The sequence below is a fragment of the Delphinus delphis genome, chromosome 11 (genome assembly GCF_949987515.2).
Source record: "Delphinus delphis chromosome 11, mDelDel1.2, whole genome shotgun sequence".
NCBI classification, from domain to species: Eukaryota; Metazoa; Chordata; class Mammalia; order Artiodactyla; family Delphinidae; genus Delphinus; species Delphinus delphis.
In genome coordinates, this window is record NC_082693.1 from 46565764 (window position 1) to 46582278 (window position 16515).

Below are 16515 nucleotides of genomic sequence, written 5' to 3' on the forward strand. Positions count from 1 at the left end.
ATAACTTGGAGGGAAATGTTTACTTCTCTTTTCCTGATCCTGTTCTATTCAGTGCTTTTATCAGTAACCAGGAAGAAAACATAAAAGGGACAATTATAAAAATTGCTAATGGCATAAAGCTCAAAGAAACTGTGAATTAGGTAGAAATCAGAAAGTGGGTTTAAAAATATTTTGACAATGTGTTGAATCTAACATAAAATTCAACAGGAAAAATGTAAAATTCTGATAATGACTAGGAAGCAAAAGAAACAAACTAAAGACAGTACTGTATTCTGCAATCCAGAATGGGGAAAGATACGCAAGAATCTTCAGGTCAAGTATAAATGTGTAATAACGATCATTTTAATGAATTCAGTGAATTGGACTCCAAGCTCTCAAGGATGGTGAGAGTAAAAGGAAAAGGGAGGAGGAAGCATGATGTAAAGAAAAGAAGGCTGGCTTAGAATTAGGAGTTCAGGATTTGGTCTACATGTTCAAATTGCAGTTCTATGACTTATGAGTCATTTGATCTTGAGCAGGTCATTTTCCTTAGCTTTAAAGTGGAGATATTGATAACTACCTTAAAAGATCCTTCATTCTTTTTTTCTCTATGTCTTAGTCCTCTTCTCCCTTCTTCTTCAACTTATACCCTCTATTTCTCTTTTACTTTTCTTCGATAACCATAATTCCTCATTTCTTTCTTTTTTCTTTTATTCCTCTTCTTCTTTGTCTTTTATTCTAAGTTTTCTATCAAATTCATTGTCCAGTAAGTTTCACATAGCCTTGGTCTCCCAGTTTCCTACTGATGTGGTGTCCAAGTATTCTGGGCCCTGATGGCAGCTCCATTTCCCTATCACTGTTGTGGTTATGGGCTTGCCATCATCTTATAGAACATTCATACTGATGGATCTTGGCCCTAAATTCACATTGCCAGAGAAGGTTCAGGGGACCAGTTTATAGTAAAATGAGCTGAGGGAAAGGCAAATATTCAGAACCCTATGAACACTACAATGATCTTTATGATATTGAGAAAATATGCATTTATATCAAGTTTTCTAAATATTTCAATGTAAACTCCTTTTGGACATAATTGAATGGGTGTTCAGTAACATGTTAGATTATATTTTGCTATTAATTATTAATTGATAATTGCTGCTAGAGTAAAATATTTCCAATTATTAAAATACTTTTACATTTCTGGATGAAATTGGTTGTGAGGTTTTGTGTGTATCTGCATATAGACTTGTTACCTTTTTTTTTAGGTTCTGTATTTAGATACATATTTTCACAAGTGAGAATGGTCACTGGTTTTCTTTTTAGTTCCGTAGCATTTATATTTTAGTATTAGATTACACTAGCTCTACAAAGTGAATTAAGATGTTTTAAGATTTTCCTAAATTCCGTGGTAGATAACATTGGACTTATATGTTCTTTGGAAAGTTTAAGAGAAATCATCTGGAAAAACTCTGGCCCTAGGTCCATTATTAGATATAAATTTTTGATAAGTTTTTCTGATTCTTCTGTGATGCTTGGTCTATTTAGGTCTTCTAATCCTTCTCAGATATATTATTTTAAAATTATACATAAACAGAAGATTTTCCATTAAAATTATTTGCCAATTTGTTACCACAGAGTTGTGTACAGAGCGCTTATATTTACAAATCTGTATATCAATGGTTATAATACCATTTATTCTTCCATTTTTTGTTTTTGTTTTGAATATTTTTGTAGATTCTTACACTGAATATTCCTTCTACTAGGATCTGACTCATGTCCATATTATTTTATATTATGGCCTCAGATTCTAGATTATTACTGAAATGTGGTCAACAATAACTATATGTTTAATTAATTATTTTAGTTCTTTTTTTGAATTTTATTTTATTTTTTTATACAGCAGGTTCTTATTAGTTATCCATTTTATACATCTTAGTGTATATATGTCAAACCCAGTCTCCCAATTCATCACCCCACCACCGCACCACTTTCCCACTTTGGTGTCCATACGTTTGTTCTCTACATCTGTGTCTCAACTTCTGCCTTGCAAACCAATTCATCCATACTATTTTTCTAGGTTCCACATATATGCGTTAATATACAACTTTTTTTTCACTCTTTCTGACTTACTTCACTCTGTATGACAGTCTCTAGATCCATCCACGTCTCTACAAATGACCCAATTTCATTCCTTTTTATGGCTGAGTAATATTCCATTATATATATGTACCACATCTTCTTTATCAGTTCGTCTGTTGACGGGCATTTAGGTTGCTTCCATGTCCTGGCTATTGTAAATAGTGCTGCAATGAACATTGGGGTGCATGTGTCTTTTTGAATTATGGTTTTCTCTGGGTATATGCTCAGTAGTGGGATTGCTGTGTCATATGGTAACTCTATTATTAGTTTTTTAAGGAACATCCATACTGTTCTCCATAGTGGCTGTATCAATTTACATTCCCACCAACAGTGCAAGAGGGTACCCTTTTCTCCACACCCTCTCCAGCATTTGTTGTTTGTAGATTTTCTGATGATTCCCATTCTAACTGGTGTGAGATGATACCTCATTGTAGTTTTGATTTGCATTTCTCTAATAATTGGTGATGTTGAGCAGCTTTTCATGTGGTTCTTGGCCAGCTGTATGTCTTCTTTGGAGAAAGGTCTATTTAGGTCTTCTGCCCATTTTTGGATTGGGTTGTTGTTTTTTTTAATATTGAGCTGCATGAGCTGTTTATATATTTTGGAGATTAATCCTTTGTCTATTGATTCATTTGCAACGGTTTCCTCCCATTCTGAGTGTTGTCTTTTCATCTTGTTTGTAGTTTCCTTTGCTGTGCAAAAACTTTTAAGCTTCATTAGGTCCCATTTGTTTATTTTTGGTTTTATTTCCATTACTCTAGGAGGTGGATCAAAAAAGATCTTGCTGTGATTTATGTCAAAGAGTGTTCTTCCTATGTTTTCCTCTATGAGTTTTATAGTGTCCAGTCTTACATTTAGGTCTCTAATCCATTTTGAGTTTATTTTTGTGTATGGTGTTAGACAGTGTTCTAATTTCATTCTTTTACATATAGCTGTCCAGATTTCCCAACACCACTTATCAAAGGGACTGTCTTTTCTCCATTGTATATCCTTGCCTCCTTTGTCATAGATTAGTTGACCATAGGTGTGTGGGTTTATCTCTGGGCTTTCAATCTTGTTCCATAGATCTATGTTTTTGTGCCAGTACCATATTGTCTTGATTACTCTAGCTTTGTAGTATAGTCTGAAGTCAGGGAGTCTGATTCCTCAAACTCCGTTTTTTTCCCTCAAGACCTCTTTGGCTATTCAGAGTCTTTTGTGTCTCCATACAAATCTTAAGATTTTTTTGTTCTAGTTCTGTAAAAAAAAAAAAGCCATTGGTAATTTGATAGGGATTGCACTGAATCTGTAGATTGCTTTAGGTAGTATAGTCATTTTTACAATATTGATTCTTCCAATCTAAGAACATGTTATATCTCTCTATTTGTTGATATCATCTTTAATTTCTTTCATCAGTGTCTTATAGTTTTCTGCACACATGTCTTTTGTCTCCCTAGGTAAGTTTATTCCTAGGTATTTTATTCTTTTTGTTTCAATGGTAAATGGGAGTGTTTCCTTAATTTCTCTTTCAGATTATTCATCATTAGTGTATAGGAATGCAAGAGATTTCTGTGCATTAATTTTTTATCCTGCAACTTTACCAAATTCATTGATTAGCTCTAGCAGTTTTCTGGTGGCATCTTTAGAATTATCTATGTACAGTATCATGTCATTTGCAAACAGTGACACTTTTACTTCTTTTCCAATTTGGAATACTTTTTTTCTATTTCTTCTCTAATTGCCTTGGCTAGGACTTCCAAAACTATGTTGAATAATAGTGGCGAGAGTGGACATCCTTGTCCTGTTCCTGATCTTAGAGGAAATGCTTTCAGTTTTTCACCATTGAGAATGATGTTTGCTGTGGGTTTGTCGTATATGGCCTTTGGTATGTTGAGGTAGGTTCCTTCTATGCCCACTCTTTGGAGAGTTTTTTATCATAAATGGGTGTTGAATTTTGTCAAAAGCTTTCTCTGCATCTATTGAGATGATCATATGATTTTTTTTTTTTTTTGCGGTACATGGGCCTCGCACTGTTGTTGCCTCTCCCGTTGCAGAGCACAGGCTCCGGATGCGCAGGCTCAGTGGCCATGGCTCACGGGCCTAGCCACTCCGCAGCATGTGGGATCTTCCCAGACCGGGGCACGAACCCGTGTCCCCTGCATTGGCAGGCGGACTCTCAACCACTGCGCCACCAGGGAAGCCCGATCATATGGTTTTTATTCTTCAATTTGTTAATATGGTGTATCACATTGATTTATTTGCATATTTTGAAGAATCCTTGCATCCCTGGGATAAATCCCACTTGATCATGGTGTATGATCCTTTTAATGTGTTGTTGGATTCTGTTTGCTAGTATTTTGTTGAGGATTTTGCATCTATATTCATCAGTGGTATTGGTCTATAATTTTCTGTTTTTGTAGTATCTCTGTCTGGTTTTGGTATCAGGGTGATTCTGGCCTCGTAGAATGAGTTTGGGAGTGTTACTTCCTCTGCAATTTTTGGAAGAGTTTCAGAAGGATGGGTGTTAGCTCTTCTCTAAATGTTTGATAGAATTCACCTGTGAAGCCATCTGGTCCTGGACTTTTGTTTGTTGGAAGATTTTCAATCACAGTTTCAATTTCATTACTTATGACTGATCTGTTCATATTTTCTATTTCTTCCTGGTTCAGTCTTGGAAAGATATACATTTCTAAGAATTTGTCCATTTCCTCCAGGTTGTCCATTTTATTGGCATAGAGTTAATTGTAATAGTCTCTTAGGATGCTTTGTTTTTCTGCGGTGTCTGTTGTAACTTCTTTTTGATTTGTAATTTTATTGATTTGCATCCTCTCCCTCTTTTTCTTGATGAGTCTGGCTAATGGTTTATCAATTTTGTTTATCTTCTCAAAGAACAGCTTTTTTTTTTTTTTTTTTTGCGGTACACGGGCCTCTCACTGTTGTGACCTCTCCCATTGTGGAGCACAGGCTCCGGATGCTCAGGCTCAGCGGCCATGGTTCATGGGCCTAGGCGCTCGGCGGCATGTGGGATCCTCCCGGACCGGGGCATGAACCCATGCCCCCTGCATCAGCAGGCCGACTCTCAACCACTGTGCAACCAGGGAAGCCCCAAAGAACCAGCTTTTAGTGTTACTGAGCTTTGCAATTGTGTTCTTTGTTTCTATTTAATTTATTTCTGCTTTGATTTTTATGATTTCTTTCCTCCTACTAACTTTGGGTTTTGTTTGTTCTTCTTTCTCTAGTTCTCTAAGGTTAGATTGTTAATTTGAGATGATTGTTGTTTCTTGAGGTAGGATTGTATTGCTTTAAACTTCCCTCTGAGAACTGCTTTAGCTGCATCCCATAGGTTTTGGATTGTCGTGTTTTCATCGTCATTTGTCTCCAGGTATTTTTCAATTTCCTCTTTGATTTCTTCAGTGATCTCTTGTTTATTTAGTAAATTATTGTTTAGCCCCCATGTGTTTGTGTTTTTTACATTTTTTTCCCCTGTAATTGATTTCTAGTCTCATAGCATTGTGGTCAGAAAAGATGCTTGATATGATTTCAATTTTCTTAAATTTACTGAGGCTTGATTTGTTACCCAATGTGATCTATCCTGGGGAACGTTCTATGCACACTTGAGAAGAAAGTGTAACCTGCTGTTTTTGGATGGAATGTCCTATAAGTATCAATTAAATATATCTGGTCTGTTGTGTCGTTTCAAACTTGTGTTTCCTTATTAATTTTCTCTTTGGATGATCTGTCCATTGGTGTAAGTGTGGTGTTGAAGCCCTCCTCTATTATTGTGTTACTGTCAATTTCTTCTTTTATAGCTGTTAGCAGTTGCCTTATGTATTGAGGTGCTCCTATGCTGGGTGCATATATATTTATAATTGTTATATCTTTTTCTTGGATTGATCCCTTGATCATTATGTAATGTCCTTCCTCGTCTCTGGTAACATTCTTTATTTTTACGTCTATTTATCTGATATGAATATTGCTACTCCAGCTTTCTTTTGATTTCCATTTGCATGGAATATCTTTTTCCATCCCCTCACTTTCAGTCTGTACGTGTCCCTCAGTCTCAAGTCAGTCTCTTGTAGACAGCATATATATGGTTCTTGTTTTCATGTCCACTCAGCAAGCCTGTGTCTTTTGGTTGGAGCATTAATCCATTCACATTTAAGGTAATTATCAACATGTATGTTCCTATGACCATTTTCTTAATTGTTTTGGGTTTGTTTTTGTAAGTCCTTTCCTTCTCTTGTGTTTCCCACTTAGAGAAGTTCCTTTGGCATTTGTTGTATAGCCGGTTTGGTGATACTGAATTCTCTCAGTTTTTTCTTGTCTGTAAAGCTTTTAATTTCTCCATCGTATCTGAATGAGATCCTTACTGGGTAGAGTAATTTTGGTTGCAGCTTCTTCCCTTTCATCACTTTAAATATGTCTTGCCACTCCCTCTGGCTTGTAGAGTTTCTGCTGAGAAATCCGCTATTAACCTTATGGGAGTTCCCTTGTATGTTATCTGTCGTTTTTCCCTTGCTGCTTTCAATAACTTTTCTTTGTCTTTAATTCTTACCAATTTGATTACTATGTGCCTTGGTGTGTTTCTCCTTGGGTTTATCCTGTCTGGGACTCTCTGCGCTTCCTGGACTTGGGTGGCTATTTCCTTTCCCATGTTAGGGAAGTTTTTGACTATAATCATTTCAAATATTTTCTCGGGTCCTGTCTCTCTCTCTTCTCCTTCTGGGACCCCTATAATGCGAATGTTGTTGCATTTAATGTTGTCCCAGAGTTCTCTCAGGCTGTCTTCATTTCTTTTCATTCTTTTTTCTTTATTCTGTTCCGCAGCAGTGAATTCCACCATTCTGTCTTCCAGGTCACTTATCCGTTCTTCCACCTCAGTTACACTGCTATTGATTCCTTCTAGTGTATTTTTCATTTCAGTTATTGTGTTGTTCATCTCTATCTGTTTTTTCTTTAATTCTTCTAGGTCTTTGTTAAATATTTCTTTCATCTTCTCGATCTTTGCCTCCATTCTTTTTCCGAGGTCCTGGATCATCTTCACTATCATTATTCTTAATTCTTTTTCTGGAAGCTTGCCTATCTCCACTTCATTTAGTTGTTTTAATGGGGTTTTGTCATGATCCTTCATCTGGTACATAGCCCTCTGCCTTTTCATCTTGTCTGTCTTTCTGTGAATGTGGTTTTTGTTCCACAGACTGCAAGATTTTAATTCTTCTTGTTTCTGCTCTCTTCTCTGTGGTGGATGAGGCTATCTAAGAGGCTTGTGCAAGCTTCCTGATGGGAGGGACTGGTGGTGGGTAGAGCTGGATGTTGTTCTGGTGGACAGAGGTCAGTAAAACTTTAAACTGCTTGTTTGCTGATGTGTGGTGCTGGGTTCCCTCCCTGTTGGTTTTTTGGCCTGAGACGACCCAATACTGGTGCCCACCTGGGCTCTTTGTTGGGCCTAATGGTGGACTCTGGGAGGGCTCATGCCAAGGAGTACTTCCCAGAACTTCTCCTGCCAGTGTCCTTGTCCTCACTGTGAGAAACAGCCACCCCCTGCGTCTGCAGGAGACCCTCCAACACTAGCAGGTAGGTCTGGTTCAGTCTTCTATGGGGTCACTGCTCTTTCCCCTGGATCCTTATGAGCACACTACTTTGCGTGTGCCCTCCAACAGTGGAATCTCTGTTTTCCCCAGTCCTGTCAAAGTCCTGTAATCAAATCCCACTAGCCTTCAAAGTCTGATTCTCTAGGAATTCCTCCTCCCTTTGCCAGACCCCCACGTTGGAAAGCCTGACATGGGACTCAGAACCTGCACTCCAGTGGGTGGACTTCTGTGGTATAAGTGTTCTCCAGTTTGTGAGTCAGCCACCCAGCAGTTATGGGATTTGATTTCATTTTGATTTTGCCCCTCCTACCATCTCATTGTGGCTTCTCCTTTGTCTTTGGATGTGGAGTATCTTTTTGGTGAGTTCCAGTGTCTTCCTGTCGATGATTGTCCAGCAGCTAGTTGTGATTCTGGTGTTCTTGCAAGAGGGAGTGAGAGCACGTCCTTCTACTCCGCGATCTTGCTTCCTAATCCCCCATCATCATATTTTATAATATAAAAATTTAGAAACCATCTAAAGAGCCATTAATAGGGAATTGGTTGGAGACATTGAGTTTCATCAACCCGTAAAACGGAATACGATTTTTTTTGTCATTTTAATAAATGAAGTAAATTTGTTAAATAGTAGTTATATAGCAATAATAAATATAACTATATCAATAGCTGAAATATGCTGATTGCTCTCTAATTGCTAGGCAATGTACTAAGTGCTTATTGTATCATATGTAGTCCTCACAATAACCCTATGAGATAGATACTGTCCTTATTTTACAGCTAAGGAAGGATTAAAATGTTAAGTAATTTACCCAATTTAATACAGTGCTGAGTGGAGGACATGGTATGTATGTCCAGATAATCCAATTATAAATCTCATGTGCATGGTTGGTACTGATTAGGTAGATACAATACCACATATTAATTTTAGAAAGCAGCAAATTGAAGAATATTCTGTATATTGTGATTCCATTTTGGAAAAATTGTGTGTGTGTGTGTGTGTGTGTGTGTGTGTGTTTTAAAAGATAGAAGTATATATAACACAAGGGGTGGAAATGGGAAGGAGAATTCAAATTACTGAGTGGTACCTACCTAACAATACCCAAAACTTTTCAAGTTGTAGGATAGAAATATGATTTAATACTCTCTTTTGTCATATCAGAAAAAAAAAAAAAACCCAGATACTCTCAGAAGTGAAAGGAGATCTTGAAGATATGTTTGCAGGTAAACAGTTTATTTGTGCACAGCACAGTTTTCTACTGTACAGTCCTGGAAGGGCTTCCCCAATCTGATCATCTTGGTGTATGACAGATCTGCTGTCACAGGTTGCTTCTAGAAAAATTACATTTGGTTCTGAACAGGAGGCAGAGAGAGACATTGAGATTGCAGGATTGGTAATGGCAGGTTTAGAAGGGCTGAGAGAATTTTTTTTGATCTGCCAGGAGAAAGAATGGTGGCGTGGAGAGCAAGGAAGCTTTTCTCTTCTCTCTCTCTAATATGGGTGTTGGGTGGGGAGAGACTTGGAGGGATTTATGACCCTGGCCTCACAGAGAAAATAGTACTCACAGCTCAAAGTGCTCATTAAACTGCCAAAGCTTGGGAGCTCCTCATATGGGGAGGCAGCAGGATACTGACAGTAACAGTCGGTGGATGGGTGTAACTATTCAGCTACTTGGAAGTGACTGAATCTTTGAAAAAAAGTTTCATGATTAGAGCCCAGCAGTTTTGACACATTGCAATCAAGCTGTAAAGAAACACAGCATAGTAGTAGGGGATATGCCTGTCAAAAGAAAAAAAAAAAAACCAAGTACATTCAGGTAGAGCTGAGATACAAGCTTCTGGAAAGAGGAAAGCAAAGTAACCAAACTAATTTCAGGCAGCATTGTTTTCATCTGATTCAACTATTTGAGATGAACAAATACCTGTATGTTAGAAAGGTAAAAATAAAACTACTTATAGGGCTCTAAATACCCCAAAGAAAATCATTCTCAAATTGGAGACAAGGAGGTAAATCCTTCACTTAAAATGTATTGATGAAATAGTCTAAAGGGAATTTTTGTTATTCTGAGTAATCAATCGTGCTGTTTTAGGTATGCTTGTTGTCTAATGGTTCAATTCAAAGTCTTCTATTGTTGACAAAGAGAAATACATTTCTGACTATGGAATATAGCTGAGCTATTACAGTTAACACCAACTCATAACAGTCATTAAAGCTTATTGGACATTTATAATGTGGCAAGCAATAATCTAAGCATTTTATTCACATCTATGCATTTAGTCCTCAGAAAAAGCCTAAAATGTAAGAAATATCATTACCTCCTGTTTGAAGAGGGAGCACTGAGGCACATGTTAGTTAATTGACCCTTGATCCACAGCTAGTACATATTAGAGCCAAGACTTTGACCTGGGCAGTCTGGCCCCAGAATCTCAGCTCTGAGCCACTACACTGAATGGTTCTACTACCTCATAGGTAATTGATAGAGAATTAGGTGTTACCAACATATGCTAGTCTCCCTATAAGAGCCCAATACTGGAAATAGCTGTAAAATAAATAACTGTGCTAGTTTGAAATATGTCCACAAATTATCTGATACTCTTCCTTTCAAGAGGTAGATCCTAATCACATCCTCCAGAGTGTGGGCTGGATTTAGTGATTCACTTCTAATGAACAGATACAAAAAGAGGAAGTGACCGTGTGAGACTTGCAAGACTAGGTCATAAAAGCCAGGGTGGCTTCAGCCGTCTTCTCTCCTGGCTCACTCAGGGAGAAGCCAGATGACATGTTTTGAGGATATTAAGCAGGCTGTGGAAAGGCTCATGTGTGAGGACAACTGAGAGCTCTTGCCAACAGCCATGTAAATAAATAATCTTGGAAACCACTGCTACAGCCTTAATTAATCCTTCAGATGACGGAAGCCCCTACCAACATCCTGACCGCAGTGTAATGGGACCCCAGCCTGCTAAGTCTTCTCTTGAATCCCTTAACCATGGTAACTGTGAACTGATGAATGCTTATGGTTTTCTACCATTATGTTTTTAGGATAAATTGCTGTGCATTTGATAACTAATATAATGCTTATGAAAAAATAGTTTAAACTCATTTGACATATTTAGTTACAAAATGCATAATGAAATAAATGAGATGCTACCCGTTCACATTTTACTTACAAAATAAATGAGTGCTCTGAAAATTCAAGGATACATTTTGCAGAAAGAGGCATACCCAGTCTTATTTGATTAAAAAATTGCTCAGTGAATATTACTTAAAAAAGGAAAGAATTTTGAAGACATATTATGGTATACTTTTGTTTCTATGTGGGTTTTGCAGGTTTTTTCCTTAAAAAGAATTAGTTGCTGTTTTAAGTTCTATCAGTCACACATAATTTTAATGAAGATTCTGTGCATGAATTCATAGCAGTCTAGATGATAGGTGTCTGGTTCGTTATTTACAGAGTTTATACTCACCTGCATGTGTTTTTCTGGGATGTTCTACTGAGAGTTTGCTTACTGTTATTTACATTGTCTCTTTCTCTCAGGAAATAAAGTACTGAACAAACATTAAATTCCCTCACAGCTGCCTTGCACTCTCCCCTTAAGGGGCACTTGTCTTAATCCCTAGTTTAGAAGTAAAGGTTGGCTTACTGGGGAAATCTATGCCCAAGATGAGGCAATTTAGCTCTTCACATTTGCACAGGACACTGGGTTGTCTGCATATAAATAAACAGCCTTAAGCTTTTCAGTAGTGCTACATTCCTGGATGGAGACCAGGTGCCTGAATCTTAGTATCTGGAGTGCTTTGCCATATGATAGGCACTCCAGGAGTTATTTGTTGACCTTTCAATGCATTACTTTTTTGTTTTCCCACAATCCTGTGAGAGAAGCTTCTGTTACTATATCAATTTTTAAAGTGAGGAAACTGAGTCACAGAGAAGTTATTTTGCTCAAGGACAGATATCTAGTTAAGTGGAGGATTATAGAATTAAAAAGACATTTTCTTGTCAGAATTCACTATGATTTCTGTTCTACCTATCTGGAAAATCATTCTTTTTGAAGAATTTTTTGCATTAAGAGAACTAGTTTCAAAAGAGTTCTTATGCATTTTAAATGTCCATAGACACTTGCATATGTGTTCTATTCCTCAGGAAAGGAACCCCATGGAGTCAGTACCACCTGCTAGCCTGAAAAGGAGAAGGGCTTCAGGCTCTACTCCCCACCACACACCTTCCCACTGACTTCCTAGGAGACCCTACACACTTACCCTCTCTGCATCTCCATTTTGTTCATCTGTAAAATTACGATGTTAATTTAATTTAAGCACTGAACTTCCTTACAGGATTGCTATAATGGGCCATGGATAAAATTTCTTGCAAGGTTTTGCAAACTTGGCATCCAACATAAATTTTAACCTCCAGCTTCTTATTAAACTTTCTTGTTCTTTGCCTAATATGGCTGCGGTCTACATGATTTTGGATTAAAAAAAAAATCTGAGCTTCTTTTCAAAGAAAATGCTGCTTTCTTATAAATTTACCAATTACAGAGCATGACAGTTTAACAGACGTGTTAAGGAAGACTGCATTTAAATATGATCATAGGAAATATTATGATGACATTAAAACACAAGCTTGTTTCTCTGAGTTTTGATGTGTTGATTTTATTAAGATACTTATTCAATAGGTGTCAGTTTAACAGATATCTAGGCCATTGCTACGATAACAAGGTGTTTTGCCGTGAATGCAGAATAACACGTTATAATCTTTTACTAATTACTTCTAAGGATTATATAGCTACCCTGGGGCCAAAGTATCTTTCACACTTATCCTAGCTGGCAAATTATTATCCTTATCTGTTGTGCTAGGAATGCTAGGAAAGTTCACCTTCTGGTGAGCTAGGGAGACCTTAATTAAAGTCAACTGAGCTTGTCTGTGTGTCTTTGATACTAAAGGTGACATACTGATGAGTTCCCTTTGGAGATTGTCTCTGTGCTGCTTCCCACTGCCATTTCAGTATTGACTTTTCCTGATTTTCAAGGAAGCCATCAATGCCTGCTTTCAAAGATCTGTCCATAGTAATTTTTCTTTCAGTAACTAAGAAGTTCAAGGGGTTTGGAGGGAAAGAACTAAATAGGCATAAGTCGTCTTTGGAGGCTTCTTCTGAAACTGTGCTTTATTTTGGCATTGCCTCTTCTGCTTTCCTTTGAAACGTGACAAAAGACTAGTCCCAGATGTGACTGCTGTGTGGAGAGTGCATTTTAGCAGGGACAAGGGGGAGGCGAGGAGACAAGTGACAAGTGAGGAAGCTCTGAAAGTCATCCTGATGAGACTGGGTGGAAGCTTATCTGGACCAGAGGATGTCTTCAAGCCTTTGTCTTTCATATTCACTGTTTACAACATCTGAGCAAATTTGCAATACATTTTATCTTCCTAAAATGAAAGTTAAAAAATGTCATTTCTTAATGTTTATGTTGATGAAAGGCTTTATAAATTCATCCAGCAAATATTTATTAGGGACTTACAGGTATTGTGCTTATTGCTGGCGGTATAGTGGTGAACAAAGCATGCTTTGGGATATAGTGGTGAACAAGCATGCTTTCCTCTCCTTCACGGAGCTTACACTCTAATATGGGAGTCAGAGACTAGACAATTAAACAAACTAATGGATGTAAACTCTGTAGTGGTGAGAAGGGCTCTATGCCATGTGATACAAACAGAGAGAGTGAGAAGGAGCGGTCCAGAAAAAGAAACAGAATCTGCAAACGTTGAAGAGTGGGAAAGAGCTCAGCGCATTAGAGAAAGAGAAAGAATGGCAGTGTGTCTGGGGCAGAGTGAATTCAGGGAAGAAGAAGGAAGGAAGATGAAGAGTCAAACAAAACCCATGTGATGCAAGCGCTTGTAGAGTGTGGTAAGGAATTTGGATTTTTATACATTTTATTAGAAGGTTTTTCATATGATCCTGTTTGCATTTTAAAAACATCACTCTGCCTACCCTTTGGAGAATGGATTTTTGCAGATGAAGAGTAAAAAGGTTATAGAAGGGGATCTGGATAAGACCTGATGGATGACATGTACTAGAGTCATGGCAGTGGCCATAGAGAGAAGAGGAAATGCGTATTTTGGAATTCAAATTAAGTATACTTGGTATACTAAGCACATGAGTATTAGATTTCAGGCTTAAAATATTGGATGTTCTGGAAAAGAGTATAAAAAAGCATTGGATGTTCTGGCTATAAGCATATTGGAAGACTGGAGAAACACTATCGTGTATTGGAGGGGGAATTAAGGATCAAATGTTCAGTTTTGCACATTTAGGTATGTGATGCTTTCGGGGCACCTATGTGGAAATTTCAAAGACATATTTGATATACAAGTTGGGAACTCAAATAAGAGATTGGCTGGAGATATAAATGTGGGAGTCATCTCATAGAACTGCTATGAAACTCAATGCAAAGAAATAATGTGGGATTTAACACGGAGAGAAGTGAAGGGATGTAGGAAACAGTTCTGAGAACGTAAAGATTTTGGTCTTAGAAGGAGAATGAAAAACTGACAAATCAAGCTGAGAAGGAGCAAAGAGAAGGTGGCAGGCAAGGAGAGTGTGGTGACGTGTATTTAAGAAAACCATATGTAATGAGATGTGTCGAATTCGAAGGAGAGACCTAGCAAAGATAAACACTAAAAATGTGCTTGAGATTTGTCAAAACGGTAGTTGTCTGTGTCTTTGGCCAGATCTGTAACAGTGGCTTTGTAGGGACAGAAGCCATCATGGAAGGTAAAGAAATGGAGAAAAAGCAGTGTCAGACTCCTCAGCTCTTCTGGCTCTAATAACATTCTGCTCCCATTGCCTTGGTCCCTCACAGCGCTGTTGCGTCCATCATGAGTCATTACAATGTGGAAATGACCCTCACTGTCTCTCCCTTCTCCACCTAGAGATGCCCGAGGGGTTAGAGTCCTTTTCTTCCTCTGTTTACTTTTGTTGCAGGAATCTCTTTGCTCAGTTTTACTTATTTTTCTCCTCAGAGAATGGATGAGAACCAAGAGGCTAGAAAGACAACACATTATCACAGGGCATGCGTTGTGACATGTTTTGCACAGGCATGTGTGTATGGGAAACACAAATCTACACCGCCCTTCAGGAAAGGACTGGCTCAGCAGAGGGAAGTTTGGTCATTAGAGGACTATAGCTGTCAGTGGCTCAGGGTATGCCTCGCTCCGGAAAACTGCCTCCTCTGAGGCCACTCCTTCAACAAGTAACTGACTGAGGTGGGGACTTAAAGGCTGGGCCATTTTGGTCTAAAGCAGTCTTTCTCTTACGGGCAAGTTTTGTTTCGGAACTTCTCATGGGGTTGACTAGGATTGTCAGACCTGCACTGCAGTTTGTCTTATTCCTCCCACTCTTGCTTTTCCATCCCCAGCCTTTCTTTCACATGTGTTGATCCCTCATAAACATCTTTCTCCCCAGACTTCTCAGTGTCTGCTTTCAAAAACATCTCAATATACACCATGTATATGCGGAGGGTGACTTCTAGCACCCTCTAACAATTTTTGTTTCCTCGCATGAATTAAAATATACTGAAAGTTGAAAAAAGAAAATCATCTTTTGGACTTTTGGGATATTTCTGTTTGATCTTTTTTCCTTTGTACGTTGTGCTTGTGAATTTGAGATGATATTGGACATGTGCATGTGATATGATGGAATATCCTCCTTTATCACCTAAAATCGTAACATAAATGCTTAACACCTTTATTACACTTGGATGTAAAAGTGTTAATTGTGGAAGCTTCTGGGTGCTGAGTCCAATCTTACTTAACACTTTATAATAAATATAGAGGAAGGAATACAAAGTGAAATATAAAGCTACATGATAGAGCACTTCCTCAAATAAACATAATGCATTAGTGGATTTCAAATAGATAAGTGCCAGGGAGAAAAAGTGAGAAAAGAATTGCAGTGAGACAAATGTAAAGTGATGCGTCAGATCATACCGTTTGGCTGGAATAAGCTCTCTAGCCACTACCCAAGTCAATCAGAAAAAATTCCAACATCCTTACAATTGCCTAAAAGCCCCACCATCATCTGACTTCTTATTTACTCCCCAGATCTCATCTCTTCCTACTTTCCCCTTCACACACTGGACCATATTCATTTAACTTGAAGATTGTCAAACATGTATGCATATTCCCATTGCTGGCCTTTACACCTAATGTGTTTTTTCTCCATGTATCTACATGGCTCATGACCATACCTCTTTCAAATCTCATAATATCATTGAGCCTTTCCCTAACAATTCTTTTTTTTTGGTGGAGGGGGGGACTGTGCCATGCAGCTTGTGGGATCTTAGTTCCCTGACTAGGGGCCACAGCCGTGAAAGAGCTGAATCCTAACCATTGGACTACCAGGGAATTCCCAACAATTCTATTTACAATTGCATCTCCCATCCCTGCCTTTCCCCATTCCATTTTCCTCCAGATTTTTTCACTGCCATCCACTATACTCTAATAAACAACTTATTTTAGTTATTTTGACTTTTTTCTAGCTCTACCACTAGAATATGAGAGCAGATAATTTTGTCCGTTTTGTTAACTGCTGTATCCTGCACCTTAACACAATGTCTGACGTATAGTAGGTATCCAATCAATATTTTTTGGATGATTGAATAAATTACACTGTTAGTTTCAAAAATGCAAGCGTGAACCTTTCGTCTATAGAAGCTTAAAATAGGAACAGTCTAAATTTCCACAGATGAGGATGTGTCTACGTGAAGGAAGAATTCTGGGCAGTAGCATTCAATTTCTAGATAGGTACCTTTTTATGTGATTTATAGAGGCAATGCACAAAGAGT